This window comes from Patagioenas fasciata, chromosome 9, assembly GCF_037038585.1.
Source record: "Patagioenas fasciata isolate bPatFas1 chromosome 9, bPatFas1.hap1, whole genome shotgun sequence".
NCBI classification, from domain to species: domain Eukaryota; kingdom Metazoa; phylum Chordata; class Aves; order Columbiformes; family Columbidae; genus Patagioenas; species Patagioenas fasciata.
The window spans coordinates 2,342,850-2,369,076 of NC_092528.1; the positions used below are offsets into that span (position 1 = coordinate 2,342,850).

The 26,227-nt window shown below is 54.7% G+C and overlaps 1 long non-coding RNA gene across 1 annotated transcript in view; it reads right to left on the minus strand.

The window, feature by feature from the left end:
• Nucleotides 1-15,922, minus strand: part of LOC139828614 (uncharacterized) — a 31,190-nt gene extending 15,268 nt beyond the window's left edge. The window contains exons 1-2 of the long non-coding RNA XR_011740423.1: nt 15,827-15,922; nt 15,439-15,504 (exon numbers count right to left, since the gene is read on the minus strand). This is a non-coding gene — a long non-coding RNA (uncharacterized lncRNA). The remainder of the gene's footprint in view (nt 1-15,438; nt 15,505-15,826) is intronic.
• Between the last annotated feature and the right edge of the window lie 10,305 nt (nt 15,923-26,227).

Genomic DNA, 26,227 nt, shown 5'->3' on the forward strand with positions numbered 1-26,227 from the left:
ACAAAAGAATAAGCGGCAGATCTCCTTAGGCTGAGTCACGGTGCTTTGCTCCTAAGACCATGCATACCATGGCAATATTTCGGCATTTCTGCTCTGGTTTTCAGTGTATTACACCAAAACACCCACCTGATGACATCATTTCAAGAGCAACAGCAGCAATTTGCAGAATTCAGCTTCTTTGGGGAACTGAGAAATTGCTGAGCTGACACCAAGTCCTGCTGTGTCCCTGTCACCCGCAGAGTGCCCGCATCCTCACCACGGTAGCGGGCATTGTGACAAAGGTTTTATGTCAGCTGGGTGTGGTAGCCGAGCGCCCCCTAGGAGAGGGGGAGCCTGTCAGCCCCGGGCCTGTCACTGCCTGCTGTCCCCCCTGTCACCAGCGAGGCCTCTGAAAAGTTTCCAAAACATCCCCAGACTTGGGTCCAGCGTGGCCAAAAGTCTCCAAGAGACAAGTCGGAAAGAAGGATATGGAACAAAGGGAGAAAGCAAAGGGAGCAAGCCAAAGGGAGGGAAGAGGAAAATCTAGTGCCGGGCTGCAGGACTGAAATGGAGGAATGGAAAGACAAAAGCCAGGAAGCAGGAGAGCTTGAGAAAAGGAGAGAGGAAAGAAGAGACATGCAGCCAGACGAGGGCTTAGTGAGAGAGGCTGGGACAGAGAACAGGATGAGAAGGAAATAAGGCAAGGCAAGGCAAGGCTAGGCCAAAGGACGTTTCCTTGCTTTATATTTTCTACCACATTCATCTGGAGACGAGGAGGAAAGCCATCAGACCTGATGGATTAGGCCCAAACAAAAACCCCGGCTACTTGAGACACTTAGACTAAGCCTAAAAGGCAAAGATCTCTCCATAAGGATGGTTTTTATACTCTACTTCCACAATCTGCTGGCAGTACAAAAGAATAAGCGGCAGATCTACTTAGGCTGAGTCACGGTGGTTTGCTCCTAAGACCATGCATACCATGGGAATATTTCAGCATTTCTGCTCTGGTTTTCAGTGTATTACACCAAAACACCCACCTGATGACATCATTTCAAGAGCAACAGCAGCAATTTGCAGAATTCAGCTTCTTTGGGGAGCTGAGAAGTTGCTGAGCTGACACCAAGTCTTGTTGTGTCCCTGTCACCCGCAGAGTGCCTGCATCCTCACCACGGTAGCGGGCATTGTGACAAAGGTTCTATGTCAGCTGGGTGTGGCAGCCGAGCGCCCCCTAGGGGAGGGGGAGCCTGTCAGCCCCGGGCCTGTCACTGCCTGCTGTCCCCCCTGTCAGCAGCGAGGCCTCTGAAAAGTTTCCAAAACATCCCCAGACTTAGGTCCAGCGTGGCCAAAAGTCTCCAAGAGCCAAATCGGAAAGAAGGATATGGAACAAAGGGAGAAAGCGAAGGGAGCAAGCCAAAGGGAGGGAAGAGGAAAAAGTAGTGCCGAGCCGCAGGACTGAAATGGAGGAGGTTTTGCACTTTCTTATGATACAGTTCTATAGGAGGCTTCAAGCCTAGACAAGATGATTTCACGTTTTTCTTCTGGAGTTATGCATTTGCTGTTCCTTCTTTCTTCTTGTTCTTTTAGCAGGATCATTTTATCTCAGCATGGCAGTGGCCCTAAAGGCACTTGCTTTGATAGAGCTGTCTCAATAAGGTGTTGAACAAGTCCTCGCAGACACAGAATGATGTAGCACGCTATAGAAATCAGTGCTTCTGTTACTACGATTAAAGAATTAATTTCTCTCAATTTTCCACACCCAGATTCTAACAATCCCATGAGTGGACTATCTACACCTGAATTCTCAGCCAATTCTTCTGCTGAAGTTGTGGTTAGACATGTATCACCTTTTTCTGCCAACATCGTATCTGGGACCATGTTATTTTCCCATGCCATTCTACTAGTAGCATCTAATTGTTTGGTGATTCCTTTAACTGCTTGTCTAGTATAACTTATAAATAAATGTTATTTATCCCATCTACATTCTTGTTTGTAGTTACCTACCAAAACAAAACGGACTCAGAACCCGCAGCTAACTTGACTTCTTGCTTTGTGTTCCTTGGGGACTCCTCTGGGGACCCCAATCTAATTGAAATAAACCCTGTCATCAGAGGAAAGCCCTAAACTCCTTTTTCTGTTGCCCTGATGGATCACAGTGTTCAAATGCCAGGGTAAAAGGAATTTCCAATTGTACGACGTCACAGGTACCTTCCCAGTGGGGGATAAAATGGAATGAAGTGTCATCTTCCCACAGTACCACCAAAGATCCACTCAGGAAGCATTTGAGGACATATGAGGACCAACTTCCCGTGTCTCTGCACATCTACTCATGTTCCTAGGAACTTGGTATCATTCCTGCCCCGTCGTGAGAGACAGGCAGTATGATTTCCAATTATTCCTGAAAATGCCAGGGGAATTTTGATATTTTTCCCTGCAAAGCTTATTTCTCCATGCCGTAGAGTCTTGGCATAAGGCTAAGATGCACTCCATCCCCTGTCAATCTTCGCTCCACCCCAGAGGGAAGGGTACCACTTGGGCCACAGGCCTTCCTGCTGCACAGGCATAGCAATTGCTCTTGTTTAGGCTTTGCACCATATATTTGATCCATTCTACCCAGGCATTTGTACCTCCATATATTTTGAACCTTCCCAGGGCATCTTTTCTACTAATGTCTATTTGTGATCCATAAACCCCACTTACTGAATCATCTGCTCTCTGTCTTGCAATTAGCAAAGGGTTGCACTGCAGAGACTCACATCCTGGGAGAGATTGTCCTTTAGATACGGTAATTTTTCTTTTCAACTCTATAACCGTTCATTGCTCACTGTCCATCCCCTAAACTCTGTGGTCCAAATAACACTGTACGAGGAGGGGCAATGAGAGACAGCAACAAAAACTGTGCACTTATTTAAATCATCCTTAGACTCAGTCCCCTTGGACACGTTTCTTTTCATAACTCAATTCTCTTTAGCTCTGTACATCCCCACAGTTAAGGATGTGGCAATCATCTACTCAAATTGTTAGGGAACCTTCAGTTTCAGTGATGTTTGTTAAGTAACCCATTTGTAAATTCTACATACACAGGATTAACAATCCCCAAAAGTTTCATTTCATTTTCATCTCTGTATCTTTAGTCGAAGGGGGTCGTCAGTTGTCAATACTTGCCACTCGTCATTGTCCTTTGGAGGTTCGATTGGCTCTTTAATGCGTGTCTAATGAGTCCACCCTTTCTCAGCTGGTTGTACCACTGTCTCGGTGAGCAGCAGAATTTGAAATGCTCCTTCCCAATCTGGCTGAAGCTTCCGTTTCTTTCCAGGATTTGACCAGGACCCAGTTTTCAGGCTGAAACTTGTGAGCTGCAAACTCTAAAGGCAGAGTTTGTGCCAGAAGGCCTTGTGCCTGAGAGAAGATAGGCAAGACAACCCGAGTATACAGTTTTTGAGAAATAAATCCTTAGTTTCAAACTGTGGAGGTCCACCTATTATTAAACTTTTGCTACCACTGCTGCTGCGGCAGTGCTCAGGAGGAAAGCTTCTCCCCCTCTGGCAAGGTGATCAACCAACACTAGTATGTATTTAATTCGACCAGCTACAGGCAAATCACCTTGAATATTTTGAGAGAGTTGTAAACTTGGACCCTGCCCTCCTGCAGGCTGCTTTTTAAGTGCCTTTTTATTTATTCTTTTACAAACCACCCATCTTTCACAAATTTGCTTGGCTATAGTATAAATTCCCGTATTACGTCACACATTGCTTGTGTTCCCCAATAACTCTCCTGATGTAGAATCGCTAATACCTCCCTCATGATTTGCTTATTTAACATTTCTCTACCATCTGGGAGTACCCATTTCCCACTCTGTTCCCTGGCTCCTAATTCTTGGAGGACTTCTTATTTTTCATCAAAAACTGGAATTTCCTGTGAGGCCAGGACCTCAAGCGTGAGATAACTTACAGTTATTAATTCAGGTTTTAAGGCTGCTTCTCAGGCCATTTCATCTGATAACCAATTTCCCCTGACACAAAAGGAGTTTCCCCTCTGATGTCCTAATGGACATCATGTACTACAGCCACTTCTATTGGTGACATCAGATTATGTAACACTTGTCCAACTGGTTCTTCCCGAACCAATTCTTTCCCTTTGCTATTAATTAGACCCCATTCTTCCCAGATTTTCCCAAAGGTGTGCACTACTCCAAATGCATATCTAGAACCATTACAGATGGTACCTTCTTTTCCATCTAACACTTGCAGTGCCTGATTGACAGCGTATAGCTGGCATGTTTGAGCTGACCAGTTATTAGGTAACCTGCCCGTTTCTTATTTCACCACTCACACCTTCAACGATGGCACACCCATTGTGTCTTTTCCCCTGAATTATCCCTGAAGTCCCATCTATGAGGAGGTGCAGCCCATTGTCATCTCTCCACAGGAAAGTAGCAGGGTTTAATTTCCTGCTTTCTTTCACCAGAAGAGCGGTGACTGCTGCAGTTTGCACACACTCAAGACACTGGGTCTAAGAGCTTAGATAAGTGTGCCACTGGCTGTCGCTTCCCCCCAGCCCACTTGCTGGTGGAGCAGTGTGGGAGGCAGAACAGGCCACCCTGTGCAAGCATTGCTCAACAGTACCAAAAACATCTCTGTATTATCAACACTGTTTTTAGCACGAATCAAAAAACATAGTCCCATACTAGGTACTACAAAGAACATTAACTCCACCCTGGCCAAAACCAACACAAACTTCCAGGTAATAGAATAGCTCTCAAATTTTCTCCTTATCACCCCCCCAGGCAGTAACTGTGCTTCCACACCCAGAGCCTGTAAAACATTTTTCTCTAATAAATAAGCTGGGGAATCTTCCACTAATATATTCCTTCTCCATACACTTTTAATTCTTATTATCACAGATAGGAATTTATTCATAATTGTCTCTCCTTCCTCCCTGCTACCCCATTTATTACAACTCTTTCTTCAGTTTTAGATCTTTTTAGGGTAGAATTTAGAAGGGATAGGGTAGCTTCTGTTTTTACTAAAAACTAGACCTCATTACCTCCTACTTTACCAATTACATGCCCCTTTGCGATTTAAACAAGTTGCCCCACAAAAAAGAAACACCACAAATATTTTCAGCCCCTCTGATTTTCCAAAGTGTATTGAGTTTTCTTCCTTTGGTCATTTCTAACAGTTACCGTCCTCGGGGTAAATATCCCACATTTCCACAACAATAGCATTCCATTTTCTCTCATTCTCTCACTTGTATCACCGACTTCAGTCTAAATCTTCTCGCTCTGGTGCTGCCAGGCCTTCAAGGAGAAGACGAACGACATAGCCCGCCGGTGGAGGGAACTTCATGCCAAGAAGGACCAGATGAAAAGCTACATGGAGAAATCTTTGAGAAGGTTAAAGGTACGCCTGCTCCTGATCAGCTCCGCTGACGTGACCCTGAGCCACAGCGCCACCTTCTCCCCTCATTGCATCACCCCGTCCCTGCTGCTCCCTGCACGGGACAGCTGGCATCAGAGCAGTGTCCCCTCCCCAAACCCGCTGCACCCCAACGCTTTGAGCACCCTGGACGGTCCAAAATGCTCTTTGCAGCCCGAGCTGGCCCTGCCTGGGCTGGAGATCCTTCCCAGGCAGCCCCCACATTCTGGGGGTGCCACCCAGACCCCACAGCACTGGGTACCCCAATACCCGCCAGAACTGGGCTTCGAGTATCCCCTGGTGTGGGATGCAGCCAGATCTCCAGCGATGGGGAGGTTGCCAGGTTGGGACTCCAAAAAACTACCCATGACCGATCTGACACCCCCGCAGATGTGCACCCCCAGCAACACGCCGGCCACGCTGCCCAACGTCCCCGACACTGTGGTCACGTTCTCCAAGCTGCAAACCCCTGAGAACCGGTAAAGCAGCAACAGCCCCATCGCCTCCATGGCCTGTGCCCACGAGAGCTTCAGCCCCTTTTGGGCTTCCTCGCCCCACAACCCCCAGCCCGCCTGGCTGCCCCCTCCTCACCCAGCGTTGGGAGTGGGGGCTCCCCTGAGAATCGCACTGGAAGAATTTTCTAGGTAGTACTCCTAGGGTGGGGGGGCACACACTCTTGGGAAGGGCACTGGCCCTCAAGACCCTCTAGATGGTCTTTCCTCCCCTCATTTTTTAAAAATATATATCTAACGTATTATAAATCCAGAGAGAAGGAGCAGCAGCACAGAGGTGGGTGCTGGGTGGGGGGGTTTCTTAGTGCCCCCTCCCACCAGCATCGCTGCAGCGGGGCTGGAGAGCAAAGGGGAGGCAAATAACAAAGAAATCGATGGCTGGAGACAGCTGTCGGCCCCCGGATCATGGCTATGGGGGCACCCTGGACTGAGGGGGCACAGCCGCTGGGCCCCCTGCCTCTGCATGTCCCAGAGCCCTGATGAAGCCCCCAAAGCGCTCCCCTCCTCCGGCTCCCAAAATCAGCCCGGCTTCTTGCACAGCCCCTATGGGGCCCCCTTACCCCGTCCTCCCTCCCTCGACACCCCCAGGGTCCAGGGGGATTCTACAAGGTGATGTCCCCCCGTCACTGCCACTGCCACACACGGTCCTTCCCAGGGGAGGGGAGAGCTGGGGGGGTTTCAGTCTTGAAATCAATCTTGCAGCGGCGGGCGGGCGGCGGCGCCGCACCCTGAGCTCTCTGGGTAGCCTGGCCAGGCGGCTGCTCCGCACCTGGGCGCGCCTGGTCGGGGGCCGCGGAAGGCGCCGAGCTGTGCCAGAGGACGATGAAGGTGGGTTCCGGGCCTTTAAGGAAAAGATGGCTGACATAGCCTGCCGGTGGAGGAAACTCCATGCCAAGAAGAACCAGCTGAAAACCTACATGGAGAAATCTTTGAGGAGGTTAAAGTTACGTCTGCTCCTGATGAGCTCCGCTGATGTGACCCTGAGCCACAGCGCCACCTTCTCACCTCCCCTGGGGAGACAGTCTTGGGCCAGCACTTCTGTCCAAGCCTCCCTTGAACCTGGCGGGGTGAGGAACAGGACTGGCAGGGCATGGGGGTTTGTACTGCAGATGGGGAAAGCCCTGATAGCGCTTGGGCAGCAGAGAGCTTGTCCAGTACCAGTGTGATCTCCTGGTGGGGGAAACATCACTAGGAAGATGATCAGCTGCGAGTCCAAGCTCTGAAGAAAGCCGTGAGAGAAAGAAAGGAGAAAACACAAAAGGAGATGGAGCTTTTGAGGGCTAAGAAGAAACTCGAAGCCCTGAAAAAAGGAACACCAGAAGCTCAGCAGCCAAGTGCAGAAGCACTCCATCTTCAAAAACTACCTGGAGAATGTGGTGAAGATCTCCCCACAGGTGAGTTTGGACATGAGAGACAGATCATGGCCTCAGGGAGGGCTGTATGTGGATGTTAAACCTGGAGGAGATAAGGCAAGTCCAGGGAAATCATGACACTTGGTCAAACCCAGACACCTCAGGTGGGATGGGAGGAGGTTCCCTGCAAGCCAGGTGAGCCAAGGGGACCAGAGTGAGGGGAGGAAAAGCAGAAAAGGAGATGAAGGCTTGAGAAAACCCAAGAAAAAGTGTTAGAAGGGGGAACAGCACAGAGCTGAGGGGCATGGGGACCCCTTTGTGTCACTGTTTCACGTGACATGGATGGTTTGGGAGAAGGGCCAAGCTGCCCGAAAATGGGAGCCCAGGCAGCTGTCGGGAAAGCTGAGCCCTCTCTCAAGGGTGTGTGGGCGTCCCTCCCTGCATCGCTCGCACTCCTGCGGCCTGGCTGCCCCACTCCCATGGCTGGGTGACTTGGCCCTGGCAGCTGCACTTGTGCTTTGTTTCCTATCAGAGCACTGGGGGGTGGTACGACATCTCCCCTTGCTGCTGGCAGTGGCAGCTCTGGGACCGGCACAATGGGGCCATCAAACAGGGAATGTGGCGACGCTCACAAACCAACTGGGGCAGCAGGCTCGCCAAGAGGGGAAATCTTTCAGCTGGGGGAGGTGTTGTCCCTGGTCAGGACAGGGTGCCAAACAGTACGAGACTTGCAGTCATGAGGGGAGGGCAGGGGCATTACTAAATCCAGGATCCTTGTGCTGCAGTTTGAGGACATCCAGGACGTCATTTCCCGCTACAAGCTGCTGGTGAGGACGTGCAAGGACCTGCAGCAGTCCCAAGAGAAGGACAGGGAAATGATGGAGCAAGCCAAGGTGCTCCTGGATCAGTATGAGGCAGAGAAAGCAGCTGAGATCCTGCAGTGCCAAAATGAGCTGGAGCAGCTCCAACGACATTTTGCGCAGGCTCAAAGTGATGTCCGCTTCTGGGTGAGGAACTGCGGGATGGGCAGGGGAAGATCTCCAAGGCCTGGCTGGGTGAAGCCACAGGGTCATGGCAAGGCACAGTGGCAGACTTTGTAATTGGAGGAGATGCCTCATTTCATCCCTGCAGCAGGGGGTGCAGAATGACAAATGACAGACCAGGTCTGGAGCAGGTTATGTCTGGGCTTAAAACAAGTCCAAAAGTGACCCAACTGGTAATCATCTGGGCTGTACCAAGGCACATGAATGTGTAGAAACGCGCGCAGCTCTGCTGGCCTCTGTTCCCTTTGCATCACTCTGAGGGGGCCTTGCCAAATTCCCTTCCTGGATACTCCAGGCTGCAGGAGTTGAGTCCCACCAGGTAAAGCTGGAAAGCGTGTGGTCTGGGTGGGTGGTGGTGGGATGTGCTGCCCCCAGGGTGTCAACTATCGGGGTATCTGGAGGACCCACTAGAACGAGGGGTGCAGGAGCTGGCAGAGAGATGGGGCTGCTCAAGGAGTAGCTGTGGTAGTTCCTGGATCTGCTTCCACCACACCAAGCTGAACCAGCTCCAGCATAGCCCTGGGTGAGGACAGGTTCTTCCTAGCAAAACAAAGGAGTGTGGAAGCCAGGCTCTCCAGCACTGAAGCAGCATCTTTGCTGGGACATATCACCATGCTGTGTGTCTGATGGGCTGATGAGGGACAGACGCTACAATATGTGGATGGCATTCCTACTGAAAACGCTCAAAAGTGGTTTATGGACAGAAGCAGCCAGCCCTGAGGTGATCTGGACCTTTGCCAAAAACCCTTTCCCACAAAAGGCAGAGATAATTGCCCTTACTCTGCCCTGGAACTAGCTCAAGGTAAAACTGTTAGCATCTATACTGACTCCAAGAATGCTTTCAGGGCTGTGCATGTGCACAGAGCAATTTGGAAAGAAAAGGGACTTTTGAACTCTCGAGGCAAACAGATCAAGCATGCGGAGGAGATATTGGAACTACTGAAGCAGTTCAACTTCCTAAGAAAACGGCAATCACGCACATTAAGGCGCACCAGAAAGTGAGCTTGGAATCGGAAAAGGCTGGCGGACACAGAGGCAAACCAAACGGCTCAGCACAAGGTAAAAACACAAAGTGCTCTCGTCCTTGGTGGGCAGGTCTCTAACAGGTAAGCCAGAGTGTACTAAAGAGAATCGAAACTCATCGTAGATTTAAAGGAATCACATCATAAGGAAGGGTGGGCTCAAACGCCCCAGGGAAAACTTACCACCCCCTCTCATCTGGTTTGGCCTTTAGGAAGGGAAGAACAGAAGAAGGGGCCTTGGGGACCAGAACCACTACGCAAACATTTGATTAGGGAGACAGGAGCTAGAGATTTGTCTGTCACTGTGGAAGAGGTGACAGCGGTGTGATCTTTGCCTCCAGACTAATCCCAAAAATATGCCCAAGCTAGAAATGGGTCAAATGGGGAAAGGGAATGGGCCTGGACCACAATGGCAAACTGATTGTTCAGAACTCCCAGGAAAAGGGGGGTACCAATATTTGTTGGTATTAACTGATGTTTTTTCAGGTTGGCCAGAAGCGTTCCCTACCAGGACAGGAAAAGCTTAGGAGGTGACTAGAACATTGATACACAAAATAATACCAAGGCTTGGAGTCCCAGCTGTTAGATCCTCTGATTGAGGGCCACATTTTACTGACGAGTATGTGAAGTCTTTTGCAGAGAACTTTGAAACCATAATAGGAAGGTCCATTTCAAGACCCCCTGCCTGCTACCAATATTAGAGAACAGAATGCCTGGATTCGCCATTCTAGAGTGAAGAAAGCCTGCGAAACACCACAGAGGGTAACCCGGGTGCAACCTGGAAAACTCTGTTTTTCACAATCACCTTTTGGTCCTTCTGGGGGACCAGCCTGGGTGGTGCTTCCCGCATTGGGAAGAAGAAACCCAAAAGAACAAACAAGTAGAATTTTTGGTAGATATGGGGGCAACACTAATGAAAACCTGGAAAGAAGAAACTTCAACCCCATGATGGGAGGGGCCTTTTTCTTGTTTTGTTAACTACAGAACCAGCTGTTTGGAGGGCAGAGAAAAGATGGACACACGTCTCTCAAGCTAAAGGACCCCTGACGGAAGAAAGAACCTTGAAAGTATCTCAAGAACCGGGCGAACTGAAATTGAAGTTGACTCGGGGTTGTAAATAGACTGTGGTATAAGCATATCCACAAAGGGAACTTACCAACAGGATTGTGTAATGAATGTCTAAGAATAGAAGATCAGGAAACCAGAGCTCGGTTGAGGATTCTAGTTGCCACTGGAAGAATAGAAAAAAAATAGCCAAGAATGGTGGGAGGTATTTACTGAAGGGGTGAATGGGAATTTAGAGAGTCCGCCAGTGATGAAAAGAATAGAGTGCAGACAGAGAAATCAAATTCCGTGTTGCTCCTGTTGTTCCTAGGAAGTGAAGGCTAAGAGTTGGGAAACAATAATCGCCACACTAACAACAAAAACAGGAAAGGCGGGGACACGGCCCTCGCTGCCGAGAAGACGACGAACTCGGCTGCCGGCTGCAACCTGCTCGGCCAGAGAGCGTGGAAACCTGGACCTGATCCTCTTGCCAGGAGCGGTGACTTATTGTTCCCAACTTAGCCTGGCTAATCCCTGTACCAAGTGCTACGAGCGTGTGAGAATAGGAAGACTAACCCAGTATGTTCTAAATTATCACACTCGTATTAATTCTGGATGTTATGATAGAACAAAATTGGAGAAGTGTGAAATCCAAGGGCAGAAATTATGGGTAGCAACTAACCTAGAGAAAGGTGGACTCGGTGTAGGCTCTGCCTCCTGCCCTAGGGGAGAACAGAGGATCTGTTTTACACAAGTTGGTAGGAGGGCCTATTCAGATGGAGGGGGAGTGCAAGACAAAACTTGAAACAGAGAGGAGTTTAATAAATGCCCCATAGGAGGAATGCAAACTTGGAAAGATGGTGAATGGCCTGCACAAAGAATATCTGAATACTATGATCCAGCCACATGGGCCCAAGATGGAAACTGGGGAATCGCATGCCCCTATATATATGCTAAACCAAATTATTCGGTTGCAAGCAGTGGTTGAAATAATAAGCAACCAGACGGCTGAGGCACTGAATCTCATAGCGAGACAATTGTCTCAGACCAGAGCTGCAGTGTACCAAAATCAGGTAGCTTGAGATTGTCTTTTAGCTGAAGAGAGGGGGGCGTCTGTGGGAAACTGAATACTTCGGAGTGTTGTTTGGAAAGAGATGGCAATGGGGAAGCCATAATGACAATAGCAGAGGAGATAAAACGCGTTGCACATGTACCAATACAGAAATGGAATTCTATACTTAGTAGCCATTGGTGGGGTAACTTATTTGGGGGAGCCTGGTGGAAGAAAATAGGCTTCATGATAGTACGTGCATATCTGGGTTTACTGTTTGTGCCACGTATGACCCCGTGCTTTGTTCGGTTAATACATTCAGTAGTCCAAGCCATGCAAATCTCAGGCACGCCTATAGATCCTGAAATGGCAGCAAAAGGAACGGGGTATAAACTAATGATTTTAAAAAATAACACCAAACTGGACCTGGCCATCGCACTGGGAAGAAGAAACCCAAAAGGAAAGTGCTAGGAACTGCAGTGAGCGGGGTCACCACGCCAAAGAGCGCGAGCTCCCGCTGCAGCCCAACAGATGCCATTGCTGCCGGGGCACCAGCCACCCGGTCATCAGCTGCCCCAGAAGAGCAACACGAATGTTTTGTTCAACATGAGAATTTGTTTGTTCTTCGAGGGAGAAAGATAAGTCTTCTCCTGTCAAAGCAGCCTTCTTACTTGTGGTCCGAGAAAAGGTTAAATAGGAAATCATCACGTTAGTACAAGAATTTACTAACCTTCCCGAAAAGGGGGGAACTGATAGAGGGAACTAACTAACTAACTAACCCATTATGTTAAGAAAAAACAGAACCTTGTCGAATGCCAAGGTAAGAGGTTTTACAGCACCTAGATGTAAACTTGAGAAGACGAGATAACTAAGATTTACAGCAAAAGGGCGGAACCAGTCTGATTTCAATCGACTTGGCAGCTTGGGTTCCAGTCAATTCCACATAATGAGCCAAAGGTAAAGAGTTCACTGTGACGAGGCTGAAGGAGCCTTCATCCAAAGACCCCTCCTCAAGACCACCAGATGGCACTGCGCAGGTGCAACAGGGAGGGGTCAAGGAGGCGACTATGGAAATGATCACCTGGGACTCATTTTAATAAGAAGTGGGAAAGGTTATGAATATGTAGAGGCGTTCCTGGGGTCATTATGAATACGTAACACCTTACTGTATTTAAACACACCTCATATTGTTAGAAGTTGCGCATGAACAGTGGAACGATCCCCCTTGCGCCCGACGTCGAAATGAACATACCTGCTTTATAACCTTGTGAGTTGGGAAGTTTTATGACTTGACAGATTGTAAAGTTTTTTCCGCTCACCATCACGGCCAGAGAGTCCTGCAGCCCCGGCGCAGCTCTGAAGCAAGAAACAACAGATGTAGAAGGCAACCCCAGCTCCTGCAGCATCCTTTTCTTACTCCTGCAGCATCCTTTTCTTACTCCTGCAGTGATCACCGCCCCTTAAGGGGTGGGGAGGAGGAGGAGATCCCTTCGGTACCTGCAGTCTGCTGGTTCACTGCTGGGGCGCAGTGCTAGGGGCGGGAAATATGAAAATAAACCGGAGCAGCAGCGCTCCTGGGGCGGGGGGTGTTCCCTGCAGAGCATCCCCCCGGGAGCCGGGCCTCGGCTCAGCCCGACCCAAACCCGCCCCACGCCCACCCGGCAGAACCTCAGGAACCAGGGGACAAGTGACCCCAAGATGGGGGTGGCCGGGCAGAGAATGGGTTCCCTCTGGCTGGGAAAGGAGGGGTTGAGCTGAGGGGGAACGGGAGGTTTGGAAAAGGGGAAGGGGGATCCCTGGCAGGCAGCGAGGCTGGAGGGGGTCCCGTCCCCTCAGCCAGCCACGCGAGCTCCGCCAGGGGCTGCAGCGCCGCTCCCCGCGGCCGCCGTCCTGTCCGCGCGAGAGACCGCCCCGCCGCCATCTCTAGTGAGGGCACAGCAGCCGCGCTCTCCCCGCCCCGCAACAGACACCTCATCAGCCACCGCCCAAACGGCGCCGGTACCCGAGGAGGAGGGCTCGAAGGACGTTAACTCCCCCTCCTCGGCGGGGTGCGCCGCCCGCTTCCCAAGAGCGGCTCCCAGAGCGACCAGCTCCCCTCCTACCCGGTGGCACGAGGCACGGCCTCAGTGCGGCGGCTTCACTGCCCACACCGAAGATGGCGGCGCGACGGGAGCGGGAAAGCGTGAGGCGCTGCAGGCGTCAGGCCCGGCCCGGGAGCCCCCAGCCGCTCCTGCTCCCACGCACCCCCCCCCCGTTTGCTTTTCATTTGTGTATCGTATATAAATGCAGGGACAAGGAGCAGCGGCACGGAGCAGGCTGCTGGGTACGAGGTGTTCCCTCAGCACACACACCCACACCCCCCCATCCCGGGCCGCTCCGCACGAAAGGGAAGGTGAGGGAAAAACAAAAACTAAAGGCACAGAGGCATCCTGGCTGAAGCCGAGCTGTGCTCATCTACCCTTTGAATGACAATTCCAAAGGCACATCCCCACTCACGAAAGCTGGTGGCTCCGCAGGGTCCCCAGCAGACACAACCACCGGCCAGCGGGGCAGGGGGGGCTCTGCCCGGGGAGCTCCCGCAGGGTCCGCAGTCTGAGGACAACGCTCTGCCCACAGCCCCGCACCGAAACCGCCGGAAGGTCCCACAGCCTCCTTGTCAAGCCCAAGGGAATCTGAGCTGGGCCCGTATACGGTCAGTGCTCCAGAAGCTTCTCTGCTCCCAGGCGTTTCATTAAACGAGGGCCCCGTCTGTCAGCCGAGGGCTGTGGGCGTGACCAGAGCGCCCATCAACCGGAAGTGCCGGGCGCTTTCCTGCGGCTGCAAAGTGCTGCGACATGGGGCTGTGGGCACCCCGGGGCGGGGCGCGGAGCTGCTGCGTGCCCCCAGTTCTGGGTCCCCCGACCCAGAGCAAAGCACTCCCCTCCTCTGGCTGCCGACCGTCAGCCCAGCTTCTTGCACAGCCCCCTGGTTACCCCCTCACCCCGTGCCCCCAGTTAGTCCCAGCGGGTGTTTCTGAAGCCCATGGACACCTCAGCCCCACCCGGGGTGCAGGATGGGCCTTTGCTGGCTCTGCCCTGGTGCCCACCAGTTTGCTGCCAGTGCTCCCTCTGGGGGGCCCTGGATACCACCGGATCCACCTGGGCACCCCCAAAGTGCCTTTTTAGCACTAATTTTTCTCCTGAAAAGCAAACACAGCGGAGCTTTCTGCCATCCTGCCCCAGGGACCCCCACTCAGACCACACCGGCACTTGGTTGCCCATCGCCATTTATTGCAGTCGCTGCCCCCACCCTGAAGCACGCAGGCTGTTGTCCCACACTGCCAGCACCACCCCCCATGTCCCCCCAGCTCCACCACGAGGAGCGGCTGCCCCAGCAGTCCGTGCTGCCCCCACATCCCAGCCCAGACCCCAGACCCCCGTCCCGCCCTGCCCAGCTGCGGGCACAGACCCGTCCCCCCAGACAGCAGGGTGTCCTCTGCCCCCCGGTGCCCTGACAGGGCCATACCTGGCCGGCTCCTCGAGGTCGTGGTGTCTGGGGTGGCCCTTGGCGTTGTCGGCAGCTGAGAGGCCCCCATCATGGAGAGCTGCTCGTCCTGCCGGTTCCCATCAGTGCCATCCTGGCCCGACAGCTGCATCGCGTCCTTCTGGGAAGGGGAGAGCATGTGACCCAAACACGGGGCCCCACTCCGCATCCCCCAGCAACCCTCCCCCAGCCAGCTCTCCCTGGGGAAACTGAGGCACGGATGGATCCCCCCGCAGGCTCAGCATCCCCCTCCCCACCTCCGTCATCCCTACCTTGTTGGGGCTGCGGGCGCCGGATGGGGACGGCCGTGGGGTGCTGGGCGGTTGGGGCTGGAAGCGCTGGGGCATGAGGGTGTGTGGGCCCCCGCAGCTCTGCGGAACAGTGGGGTACCTGCACTCGCCCGTCCGTTCCCTGTGGGACAGGACACGGGGTGCTCAGTACCCGGCAGGTGGCACCCCATGTGTCACTCGACGCCAGGGAGGGGTCAGGGGGCAGTTACGGTCCAGGCGCCAGCGTGTGGAGGGGCCGGTCGCAGGACAGGCAATGGAAACCAGGCAGCAGCTGCCTGGAGAGAGGAGAAAAGGGCTGGGGAGCTCCTGGGGGGCACAGCCCCACCTGCACACCGTCCCCTGCCACAAAAAGCCTCTGCACCCACCCCTCAAGATTGGTTCGGGAGGGCTCCTCCCACACGTGCCCCCTCATTGTGCCCCCTCCATCACTGGGAAGCTGCAGCTGGCAGGAGCACAAGGCACAGCCACTTGCTCAGCATCCCAAGGGGCGCTGCCCACACGGCTCCCACGCCAGGGTACCACAGCGGCACGAGCTGGGACAGCCAGCAGGAACAGGGCCGGCACTGCCAAAGGCACCGCTGTCCTCATCGCACTCACTTCCTAATCCCAGCGGCATCGTCACGCTCTGGCTGCAGCGCCTTCTGGAGCTGCCCGCTGAGGCTCTTCCACCGCTCCTCCTGCTGCTCCCGGAACGCCCCCAGCTCCCAGCGGTCACAGAGGGACCTGGCAAGGGACCCGCAGCCGGGCTGGAAATCCTCCCTCCCCCGGCTGGTTCTGCCAGCCGGCACCCAAGGGACAAGGGGCGTTTGTCACCCTGCCCGGGACACCCTTGGCTGGCACCAGGGCCCCTCGAGCCCCTACCTCATCGATTCCCAGCACCAGCAGCTGCTCCTTGTCTGCTTTCTGCTTCTTGAGCCTCTCCAGGGCCTGGGACAGAGCCTCCCAAGGCAGACAGCAGCCCGTGACGCTACGGCAGGGTCGGAGCTGCCCCCCGGCCAGCCAAGCACCCCCTGCCTCCCCTCCCCACCCCATCAGAAACCTCCAGGAAAGGAATCGGGAAGCTGTGCAGGGCTGCGAGCAGGGTGGCAGGCGGACAGATCCCTTGGGGTCCCAGCCTGGGCTCTGCCTGCGGGTTACAGCCACCCACCTTGATGTCCTTCTGCTCCTGCTGGCCATCCTGCTGGAGGTTTGCAAGGGCCGAGCTGAACTTCTCATAGTCCTTTTCGAGCTGCATGATGCTGGCCTGGAGGCACTTGAGCTGCTCGTCCTGCTGCAGGGACTAAGAGGACAAGGCGGTGCTGAGCCAGGGGGTGGCTGCCCCGCGGGGACAGACCCAGGGTATTTTGGCTGGTGGCTGCGGGCTCTCAGTGCAAGCAGGACATTTGCTCCAAGGCTTTAATTCCCTTCCATGCTGCTGACTCCCACAAGCCAATTAGGGGGGCAGCGAGGGGTTCCCCCACGTTACAGCAAAGCAGAAATGCCTGGGGGGTCCTGGCAGCTCAAGCCCCCTACACCGTGTCTCCTTACCTGTTTCCTCCACTTCGGGTAACTCTCCACCTTGCTGCCCGCCTTCTGGGCCAGGGATTCCAGCTGCTCCTCGAGCTTCTCGCAGTGCTGGAGGAGCTTCCCCAGCAGCGCCCTGGTGTCCCAGTTGCAGCCGGGGCACCCTGCGTGCTCGTGTCCCCCGCTCTGCGCCATCGCCCTCGGCTCCTCCAGCTGCTGGTAGGGGAGGAGGAATCAGCTCTGAGCCGCATTGGATGCCGCCCACAAGCCCAGGTGCCGTGGAGGCTCCACGGCCCCATCTGGCCAGGGAATGTGGCCGGGACACTGCCAGGACTCCCCCCGAGCCAGCAGGGGCTGGGAGCACTGCCCCCGGGCCTCACATCTGCCTGCAGCTGCTCAGCTGTCTCCATCACCAACTTATTCACATACTCGGCCACAAACTGCTCCAGCTCGGCCTGGGTTGGCTCCTGCTGCTTCCCCAACTCCTTCCGCTCTGCCTTGACCTTCTGTCCCTTGGGCCTGGCCAGTGAGACGGGGGCAGGGGCAGGTTTAGCCTTCGTGGGGGTGTCCCTCGGCCCCCAAACTGGGATGCTCCCAGACCCCAGGCTCCCTCGCAGCCCTGCGGGGTAGGAAACCCTCTCCCATCCTTTTACCGCGGCTGTTGGGTCATCTGGCCGCTGCCGTCTGCTTTCCTGCCGGCTCCAGCCGCCTTCACCTTTCTGGGAGCATCCTCCACCTTCCTGATCTGTGAACGGCAGTGGGGGCAGTGAGGGCACAGCCCCCTGTGTCATTCTGGCACAAGGACCCTTTGGCTGCCCCCTCCCTGCCCAAACTGGCATCCCCACAGCCCCTCGGGGACTGCTGCTGGCTCACCTTCTCCTCCTGCCCATGGAGGACCCTGGCCATGTCTTGCAGGAAGGCCACCTGGCACTTGAGGTCGGCCAGGATGCTGGTGATGCTCTGCCGGCCTAGAGGGACATGGTGCAAGGGGATGTGCTGTCGGTGAGGGGGTCTCAGCCTTGGGGCCAGGCTCTGAGCATGACGAACCCCTGACCCAGGGTGTCCCCACGCCAAACAACCCCCACCAGCCCCCCGGTGCTCTCACCTCCCTCTGGGAAGAGCCGGCACACGTTGTCAAGATCTGAATGTTCTGCTTTGGTAGATTTAAGCTGCTCCACCTGCTCCTTCAGACCAGTGCAGAGGTGGCCGAGCTGCCCAACCTGGGAGAGAACCTCCCGCATCTCCGACTCGTAGCTGGAGGTGCTGGTGGAGCTCCAGGGCTTGGCCGGCTCTTGGGCATCCCCTGGGATGGTGGCTTGGGAGCTGGAGGACCCAGGCTGCACCCCAGGGGTGGTGGTGTGGGTCCCAGGTGATCGTGGCTGCATCCCCGAGGTGCTGGCCTGGGTGCCCGGGGATCCTGGCTGCAACCCCGGGGTGGTGGCGCCGGCACCACAAGATCCTGCGTGAGCAGAGGGAGTGCCTGACAACTTCACAGGGGTCACTGGTTCCCCCTGTGTCCCTGCTTGCATCCCCGGGGAGCCAGACCCTGCAGTCCCCTTGCTGGTCTCCATCCCAGGCTGTGTCCCACGTCCCTTCGGCCCCAGTGCGGAGTGCTTCCTGGCCTGGGTATCCATGGCTACCTGGGTGGGCTCGGCGGGGGCAGACTGGCCCCCAGCGCCCTCCTGGGAAGAAGAGGCAAAGGGCAGCAGGGTTACTAGCAGCTGGGCAGCCGTGAGGACAGACCCCAGAACCTCCCGCCGTGTCCTCAGTCCCCATCCCCAAACCACCATCTCGCGGGGCCAAACCCGTGTTGAACATGAGAGCCCAAATGCAAAGGGATCATGGGCTCAGACCGGCCATAGAGCCGGGGGGACGGGACCTCCAGGGATGGGAGCCCCAGCATTGCTGCCCAGCACCCCCAACCCACAGACTGTGCCCCGAGGCAGGAGGGCTGGTGTCCCCGAGGGAGCGGGGGACGCAGCCGCCTCCTGTCCCTGCGCAGCCCGGCAGCGTCCTGGGGCTTCCCCTGGAGCTGGGCGAGGAGAGAGACACCCGTTCAAATGTGGGAGCGGGATTTAAAGAGCATCCCCAAATGAACTGGGGCACGAGGCAGAGGGACGCTGGGCAGGGCTGTGCCTGGAGGCCGCGGCTGAATTGCGCAGGCAGAGCTTTATCTCTCCTCCTTCCCTTCCCATGGTTCTGTTTGGATGGCTCTCTAGTTCAGAAGTGCCTTAGCAACTCTTGGGACACCCTTCCCATTCTTCCCTCCTGCTTCCCTTCACGCTGGTGACACCGATGGCCGTGGGGCACGGGCACAGTGTGACAGGGCAGCAGGAACAGGGAGGGTACAAGGGCCCAGCTCTCTCCCGGGGCACCAGGGGACACTCACCAGGCCAAGGGTCTCCTGTATCTCCTGGATGTCCTCTGCAAGGCCAGAATGCGCCTCCTGCATGGCCCGCATGTCCTCTGTCAGGCCAACATGCGCCTCCTTCATCTCCTGGATGTCCTCTGCCAGGCCAGAATGCGCCTTCTGCATCTCCTCCTTCATCTCCCGCATGTCCTGTTCCATTCCAGAATGCGTTTCCTGCATCGCCTCCTTCATCTCCCGCACGTCCTCTGCCAGGCCAGACTGCACCTCCTTAAACTTGTTGATCTCCTCCCACAGATCCTGGAGCAAAACCCTTTCCTGGGAGAGTGGGTGGGGGGTGACCCCAGGGGAGGGTCCCTGGGGACCTGGACCCCGCTGTGCTCTGCTGCGGGAGCTTGGGCTTAACCCAGCCCTTGGGCTGAGGGCGGCACGAGGGCAGCGCGGAGCCCAGAGGAGGGGGCGTCTTGTGGGGGAGCACCCAGGGACCAGCAAGAGCATCTACCTTGGAGACAGCTCTCTCCTTCTCTTCTGTTGTTTTTGGCATCAGCTCCTTGGCCATGGAGGAGACTTCGGAGTTGCTCCTGGTCCCCTCCAGCGTGTCCTTCTCATCCAGCTGCTCCTCTGGTTTCCAGAGCTGCTGCCCGGTGCCCAGGGCTCCGTCCTCCTCCTTCTCCTGGCCAGGCTGGGCCTTGCTGTCCTGGTCCTTTGCCAGGCTGGGGGTCGGGCTCTGCCCTGGCTCCAGGACAGGCGACTCCTGCTGGCCCAGCTGCCCGATGATGGCCTCGAGCAACTTGTGCAGGGCCACCAAGTCGACAGCCCCCATATGGGGTGTCCCGATGGTGGCGTTCAGCAGCTCCAACAGACCGAGTGTGGCCATCGCTGCTGCTCCGCTGGAAAACACGGAGCCTGATGTGGGAAGGCGGGAGCTTTTCTGTCCGGAGGTGATGTTGGAGGGAATAGCAGCCAGCAGCCTTTGTCCTCCTCCTTCTTGCCACAGAAAGTGATCCAGTCACCGAACAGATCCAAGTGCTGAAAGTGATCAAACCACCGAAAGTGATGCAACCACCAATAGCGATCCCACCACCAGAAGTGGTTCAACCACCAATAGTGAACCCACCATCAAAAGTGATGCAACCACCAATAGCGATCCCACCACCGAAAGTGATCCAACTGCCAAAATGAGTCCACCACCACAGTGATCCCACCACGGCAAGTGATCCCACCACAGCCAGTGACCAAATGGGCGAGGGGCACAGGTGACAGGGGACAATACAGTGTCTTGGTTGCCCGGCAACAGCTGCCCCAGGAGCCAGCGGGCGCCGCCCTGGTCATTGCGATAAAGTTATCCACGGGATGGGAGATGCTGAGGGTCCCTCCTGCCTTTCCCGCTTTACCACCTACAACACAGCTGGTGACACCTCAAATGTTGTGGCAGTCACTGCAGACCCTGCCCAGATGCAAAATACAATCAGACAGGTCATGGGGAATGAAATCTCATTTCACTGAATTAAATACCCTCAGTTTTAATTACAGAGAGAGTGGCTTTATCCATGTTGTGTACTCAATCAAACTCTCCCGATGTTTAATCCGTTCCTTTCCCCACGGCACAGCGGCCTCGGAGGCAATTCCCCTTCGTGGCAGATGTGCAGTGACTGGCTCACGAGTGCACCAGCACCTGGGAACCTGGGCTGAAAACAAGGCCAAAGTGCCCGGTTTAGGATGCCTTTCCCTGCGGTTGATCAAGGCAGACGGATGCCTTTGGAGAGGGAGCTGTTCTGAAGGGATTTCTTCTGCCTCTCTTGACTGCTGGCACGAGCCAGCGGCTGCTGACCAGGAAATGTGCTCATCGCTTGCTCCCCCATGAACACTGTCCTGGCCTTTTCAGCTATAAAGACATAAACCAGAGTATGTTTCCTGTCCTCTGTGCAAGAAGGCGGTTCAAATGCAAAGGTGATCTTGCCTGTAAGCAGCACGAACTGCTCTAGAGACAGCTCTTTGCTGGGGATGGAGCTGTGAGAGAGGTTCTCCAGCGGGCACGGCTGCCTCCCTTTTGAAACACGGGCAATCTTTTGCTGGGATTCCCGTCCCTCAGCCTGATGGCTCTGACATCTCCTCTGATGCCTCAGAAACGGTGCTGCTATCTACACAGCCATTGCAAGATCCTCCTGCTCTGTGAACTGAAGTTGCAGACCCCAACACAGAAAGCAGGGCTGCCATGATTCCTGAGAGTGAAGCCCACATCCCAAAGCAAGCCGGTTCTTAGAGACGGCCAAGTTTCGAGCAGCGCTGTCACACGTGAGCTGCGAGTCACACGAGGAAGAGTTCCAGAGGATGGAGCGTGTCCCCAGATAGTTTTTGCCAGCGCTGACTGAGGAAGAGGCATCCTGTCCAGGGACCTCTGCAGAGAGATCTCCAGGCAGAGCTCCAGGGGGGCAACAGCCCCTCTCAAACCCCATTTGTGCACCCCAAGTGGCCGCACTGCAATGGGCAAGCCTTCATCCCGGGCCAGAGATTCTGGGTCCAGAAGTCATGGCTTGCTCCTGGGAGGGTCTCTTTTTGTGTCAGCCACCTCCTGTGTTTCGCCACGCATTTCTCACTGTCAATGACTTTCATTTCTTTTCCCTCTACGCTCTCCTGCGGTTTTGCCGTGGAGAGCAGATGCCAACAGTCTATTCCAGCCTTAGGGGATCTTGCAGACTTCTCCTTTGCTGTCTGTGGGGCTGGCGATTGCCTTCTGCTGCCCCTGGTTCATTTTGAAGACTAATTCCTGGCAGACGTGGTTGGTGCTGCTGAGCAACACTCTTGGCTTTTTGCTGGTGCCCAGTAGGACACCTACAAGAAAGCAGGTATCAAAAACCTCTCGGTTCTTGTGGTGAATGGTGTTGTGAAGAATCATTTAACTTCTCATTTTCCTCCTGAGCTCCTGGGTTTTTTGGCAAGATTGGCCTCAAAAAGGGACGGGTCTGTCCTGGGGGGAGGTGGGGAGGGCACTAAATTTAGCCCAGTGCACAGAAAGCAGGGGCTGTACCGGGAACCGCGAGAGGCCCGGCCAGTGCCTCGTGTCCTGGGGAGCCCTGCCTGACTTTCTGTGCCCTAATGGGGTGCAAAGCAGAGCAGGGGGACAGGGAGCCGGGTGAAGAGGGTCCTGTGGGACCCCAAAACTCTCCCAACCCATGGTGCTGGTCCTCCTTGCATCACCCCGTCCGTGCTGCTCCCTGCACGGGACAGCTGGCATCAGAGCAGCGTCCCCTCCCCAAACCCGCTGCACCCCAGCGCTTTGAGCACCCTGGATGTCCAAAATGTTCTTTGCAGCCCGAGCTGGCCCTGCCTGGGCTGGAGATCCTTCCCAGGCAGCCCCCACATTCTAGGGGTGCCACCCAGACCCCACAGCACTGGGTACCCCAATACCCGCCAGAACTGGGCTTCGAGCATCCCCTGGTGTGGGATGCAGCCAGATCTCCAGCGATGGGGAGGTTGCCAGGTTGGGACTCCAAAAAACTACCCATGACCGATCTGACACCCCCGCAGATGTGCACCCCCAGCAACACGCCGACCACGCCGCCCAACGTCCCCGACGCTGTGGCCACGTTCTCCAAGCTGCAAACCCCCGAGAGCCGGCAGAGCAGCAACAGCCCCGTCGCCTCCATGGCCTGTGCCCGCGGGAGCTTCAGCCCTGTCCTGGTTTTGTTAAAAAACAAGTTTCTCTTTTAGTGAATTTGCCTGTCAGCTAAAGCCTTCATGTTAGCTGCATTTTCCTGGAGAACCCAACACATGTTTTGGTTAAACCTAGCAATGGAATGCAAACTTATTGATAAGCACGGATGGACATCTCATGAGAGGGGCAACGAGAAACTGATGATCGAGAGACTGACCAACGGTGTATAACATTCCATTCACGTGAATACTTCATATAAAAGTGGGAGATCACAAGGATCTCGTCCCTTTGCCCTTTTTTTCCCTTTTTCCTCATGGCTGACATTAGGAGAGGACCTTGCTGGTCGTCCCTGCGAACTGAGGCCTAGTGAGAGACTGAATCCAGCTCCGGTTGGCTACAGAGTCTAATCCAGGACTTCGGGTGCTGGCTCTGCAGAGTTGCTGAGACTTACAAGATTGGTTTTGTATATTTTGTATTATTTTCTCTATTCTTATTAGTAGCATTAGTAAAATATCTTTAACTTTTCCAACTCTCTTCTCTCTGTCCTTCTTTCCCTCCCGATCGCCTGTCCTGAGTGGGAAGGGGGGAGAGGGAGGGGCAAAAAGGGGGAAGTGGGGGGGGAGAGGAGGTAAACAATACATCTGCCAGGGTTTGATTGTCACCCCGCAATCCTAACCCTCGACAAGCCCCTTCTGGGCTTCCTCGCCCCACAACCCCCAGCCAGCCTGGCTGCCCCCTCCTCACCCACCACCCATGGCCTCCACCACCCCCTGCCCCCCCAGAAAGCCACGGCCACCATGGACGGCCAGAGATCAGACTGGGCTGGTGGAGGTAGGGGGGTCCCAGGCCAGGGCGTTGGGAGCGGGGGCTCCCCTGAGAATCGCACTGGAAGAATTTTCTAGGTAGTATTTCTAGGGTGAGGGGGCACACGCTGCTGGGGAGGGCACTGGCCCTCGAGAGCCTCTAGATGGTCTTTTCTCCCCTCTTTTTTAAAAAAATATATATCTAATGTATTATAAATCCAGAGAGAAGGAGCAGCAGCACAGAGGTGGGTGCTGCGTGGGGGGTTTCTTAATGCCCCCTCCCACCAGCATCGCTGCAGCGGGGCAGGAGACCGAGAGGGAGGCAAATAACAAAGAAATCGATGGCTGGAGGCAGCTGTCGGCACCTGGATCATGGCTATGGGGGCACCCTGGACTGTGGGGGCACAGACGCTGTGCCCCCTGCCTCTGCATGTCCCCCCCTAGAGTTCACTCCACCCGCCCCTGACTCCACACCGCCGGGCAGAGCAGCTCCGAGCCGAACGTGCACATGCGCAGAAAAACGCGCCACAGAACGCTATGGACGACACAACCGCAACAGCACCAAAAACGCTCTGCAATGACAGTGACCCAAAACCAGAGACGGCATCAATCCAAATGCCCTGCAGGGAGGCAGTGATGAGGCAAGGAGCCTCTTCTGCAGCCCCAGGAAAAAGAAAAAGGAGCCGAATGTCACACCCTTACGAGACGGCGGCACTGCCACACACACACGCAGAGGAGACGGCGGCACGACCTAAGAACTTCTTCCCAGCATCTTGAAGTGCCAGTCCTTTAGACTGGAGGGGTAGAGAGCAGAGCTGCTGATGCAGCCCAGATTGACACCGTAAGTCACAGCTGACCAGAAATGTCCAAAATGCAAGCACCGTCCAGGCTTTTGGCTGATGATACAAGAATCCAGCACCCGATTGGCTCTACGCCAATTAACACCGGCATTTCGGATCCCAGGATAGCACCTGAGAGGCCCGTTGGGCCCCCGGAGCACAGCGAGACCCCGTGATCGTCTGACTGGCACGAGGCGGGCTTCCCGAACTACATGACAACAGGCGCCGGCTGGAGCTGCCCTGCCCGGCAGATGCTGGCATCGCACCGGAACGTTCCCTGACCCCTTATCTGCCCGAAGGGGACCGCTCCTAGACTGCGCTTTTCTGTCTGAGAACTTTAAACCCACCCTGCGATTCCCAGTCCCTTCCCAGCCCTCGTGCCTCCACTTATCTTTCAGAGGGCCGAGGGACTGAATCCACCTTCGACAGAGGAAAATGCCACCTGTGCTAACGGGGATCTTCCCGCAGTTGTCGCTTTCTCCATCGCCGCCTACAGTAAGGAAAGCGAGAACAAGCACGCTATCGAGCGCCCAAATAATATTTATCCATAGTAGCCTACGGTTCATTGCTCACCTTGGCTGAGTTCTGGGAGGTACATTTGAATGATCCACCGGGGGCCGCCGCACGCTGCAAAGGTTCTGGAGACAAGACGCTCTTCCAGGAGAAGAGATTACATTAACAACTATTAATACAGCAATACAAACCAAAAAACAACACTCCCTCTCCATTGTAGTCAGGAATCTTGAGAAAATGCAAAGCACCTGGAAATGAATCAACAAATGAAACATAACGACAAACAACTTTTCTACTACAGCTGCTACTGAACCTTTGCTGCTCCTGAAGTTCTTACGTCAAACAGGCACCTCTGCTTGTTCAAAGACATCAGCCCATTTGGATTAAACATCTCAAAAGCTGCTGGCTGCTGCAGGAGCAGCAGAGAACCACCACCGAAGAGGCTCTGGAGCAGAATGAGCTCCCTGCCTGGGGACCGGGGCTCAAATACCCAGGACTCCGCCCACCCCTTCCTACAAACCCCTGGGAAAGGGGCGGAGTCATTCACCCCAGATCCCCTCACCACCCTTATCAAATTACCTGGAATCTCCCTGAAAATGACAGCACCTGCACTTTATTGCTGCTATTGCAGCTATAATGAGATTGAGTATGGATTTCAACTTAGTTTTTCTAGGGAGCAGATAGAAAGTGAAATACAACCACCAGCACTCCAGCATCTTCATTGCAGTCAGGAATTTCAGGAAAATGCAAAGCACCTGGAAATTAATCAACAAATGAAAAATAATGACAAACAATCTTTCTACTACAGCTGCTACTGAACCTTTGCTGCTCCTGAAGTTCTTACGTCAAACAGGCACCTCTGCTTGTCCAAAGACATCAGCCCATTTGTATTAAACATCTCAAAAGTTGCCGACTGCTGAAGAAGCAGCAGAGAACCACCACCCAAGCTGCCCTGGAGCAGAATGAGCTCCCTGCCCAGGGACCGGGGCTCAAATACCCAGGGCTCCGCCCACCCCCTCCCACAAGCCCCTGGGAAAGGGGCAGGGTCATTCACCCCAGGCCCTCTCACCACCCTTATCAAATTACCTGGAATCTCCCTGGAAATGACAGCACCTGCACTTTATTGCTGCTATTGCAGCTACAATGAGACTGAGTATGGATGTCAACTTAGTTTTTCTAGGGAGCAGATAGAAAGTGAAATACAACTGCCAGCGCTCCATCTCCATTGTAGTCAGGAATTTTGGGAAAATGCAAAGCACCTGGAACCGAATCAATGAATGAAACATAATGACAAACAACCTTTCTACTACAGCTGCT